This window comes from Eschrichtius robustus, chromosome 16 (genome assembly GCF_028021215.1).
Source record: "Eschrichtius robustus isolate mEscRob2 chromosome 16, mEscRob2.pri, whole genome shotgun sequence".
NCBI lineage: Eukaryota > Metazoa > Chordata > Mammalia > Artiodactyla > Eschrichtiidae > Eschrichtius > Eschrichtius robustus.
Window position 1 is genome coordinate 41,972,828 of NC_090839.1, and position 2,771 is coordinate 41,975,598.

Sequence of the window (2,771 nt, forward strand, 5' to 3'; positions counted from 1 at the left end):
TGGGGATTTCCAGGAATTGGGCCACCACCCACTTGTTGACCTTTTATGGTCAGCCTTGGAACTGTCATGGCACCTGTGGGTGTGTCATTTAGCGTGCTGATGTGTTACAATGAGCATATATTGAGGTTCAAAGTCTAGTGGAAGTCTTGTCCTCCATCTTGGACCTATTTGGTTCTAACCATTTATGTCATGTCTTATGGCTTTGTCATCCTTTTAAAAGTTGTGCCCTGCCCCCTTCCCTCCTGTTTCACCTATACATATCTGCCCTTGACCAGTCCCTTTTAAGCTACTACTAAAACTTTGTCAAGGTGGGGTTCTCCCTTATGGCAGTAAGTACTAAACAACTTTGTTTGATCAACGGAGTACTGATATGGTCTTTTGGGGAGTTGGCAGTTGACAAACACATGCAGATTTTCAATTATATTTGTAAAGTCACAGCTGTTGGCTTGGCAGTTTTGTTCTGTTAGCTCCTTTTCCAGTTCATTTATACATTCATTCAATTTTCTTTTTAAGTTCTATGAACCAGGAGATATAAAGAGATTTGGTTTTCATTCCATAAAGTAAGGAAGAGAGACACTAATAAACTAATTCCACAAATATGAATGACTATAAACTGTGCTGAGTGCTGTAAACGAAGGCTGTGCGGTGCCAAAGAAGCATTTAATGGGCCTACTGTGAGAAATCTGCAAAGGATTAAGCCCCTCAGGCTGAGATAGGAGGAATGAGTAATTGCCAGGTAAGAGGCTGAAAATGGAGAAGGAAAGCCTTGCAGGCTGAAGGATAAATTCACCCCTATCAGGCTAGGAATTCATTAGCATTCTCTTCAATTCCTTTATCTTCAGGATCAGATAACTATTTGGTTTCTTCTGGCCACTTCTCTTTCACAGAATGGAAAAGAAAGCAAATATGTTTCAAATAAGAAGAGAACCAAAGAGAAGAGACAACATATCTGTTGTCCAGTATTCTTTGGGTATAATTAAAAATACATATTCAAATGTTGGGCTGAAGTTTCCATACTGCATTGGTACAATTATACTTGGAATTTTCTACTTCATCAGCATTCCTGAAAGACCAGTGAGATAGGTCTTAATGTCCACATTTTAAATATGAGGTGTCATATGCACATGGTAGGTTGTTTCGGTTATCAGTTGCTGCTTAACTAACCGCCCCAAACTTAGCTGTTTAAACATTACGTTACTGTTCACGATTCTGTGGGTTCACCTTTTAGTTCTTCTGTTTCACATGATAATGACTGAGACAATGGGATAACTGGAAGGTCCAAAATGGTCATTCACGCAGTTAACATTTGATGCAGGTTGCTGGCTAGTTGCCTCACTGAAGCTATCTTACATGGGCTTCTCCATGTGCCTGCTGTGCTTCCTCACAGTAGGACAGCTGGGTTCCAAAAGGAATGTTCCAAGAGGAAGAAAATAGAAGTTTCCAATCCCCTCATGGCCTGGGCTCAGAAGTCCTATAATTTCACTTGTGCTTCGTTCTATTGGTCAAAGCAGTGACTGGGCTAGTCAAGATTCAAAGGGAGGGGAAACAAAACGCATATACAGAGAGGGAAGGAATTGATGGCGGCCCCTTTTGGAGACTGTCTCTTACGTAGGTGCTCAACAGATATTTGTGGAATAGATGAATGGCACACCCAAGGGTCCACAGCTGGTCAAAAGCAGGATGGAAGCAGAGTAAGAATGTGGGTCTCTTGGCCTTTATCTTTGTGGGGTTGAGGATCAGTAGAGGGTTGAGGACATGGGGGCTCAAGTAGGATTAAAATTCTGGCTCTGCCATTAACTATATCACCTTGAGAAAGTCATAGTATCTCTCCGTACCTTAGTTTCTCCATTGGAACATATAGTTCCTACCTCAAAGGGTTGTTATGAGGATTAAACTATTTAATATGTATGAAGTGCTTTTATTCTAAGAGTTAAAGTATACTTTCATATACTAAGAGCTATGTAAGTGTTAGCTGTGACCATTCTAGCAATTTGGTCATGGTCCCTCTGATGATGCTATGACCTATTAGTGTCTATACTTACTACCCTCGCAGTAGGCATTTGGTTCTTTTCCTGGGATAAAAGTATAATATAGCACAGTGCTGCTTCTCAAGGTGTGTACTGTTTACTTGATTTCCAGTAAACATTCCCTGCGTCTTCTCAAAATCGGATCCACCAGAGGTATCTCCCGTGGACAGGACAAACAGAGTTTTGAGGCAGAGCATTTGGGGAGTATATAATTGGTGTTAAAATAATTTATTCTTATTACAAAGCAATAAGGTCTCATGTATGGTAATTAAAAAAAAACTTTTAAAGATAATTTGGTTAAGAGCATACGCCAAAGTTTTATGACAATCCTGCTGCAGGAAAAGGAACTATAGCAGGCTAGTTCAAGGATTTATTCTTCATGGAGACATTTTATAAGAAAAGAAATGGTTAGATAATCATTGTTATGACCAGATACAAAAAGAAAAAAATGTCTAGTTAAAGATCTGTAGAATATTTACTGACAGTCAGCTGAAAGTCAACTGGGAAGATGAGTTTCTCAATCCCATCAGAATCCATCAGAAAATTGCTTATGCAATTTACTACGAATGCCAGTTTCTTCCCACGAGAAGTTGTGTGTATAATAACTCACAAAAAAGTTCCATTCCATATAAGATTTGGGACAATTTTTTGTTCTGAATATAAATGCACTGAAAAAAAATGAAAGGAAAACCTTTTAAAATGTTAACAGTTGTGATTATTTCTCAGTGATGGGACTGTAAGGAA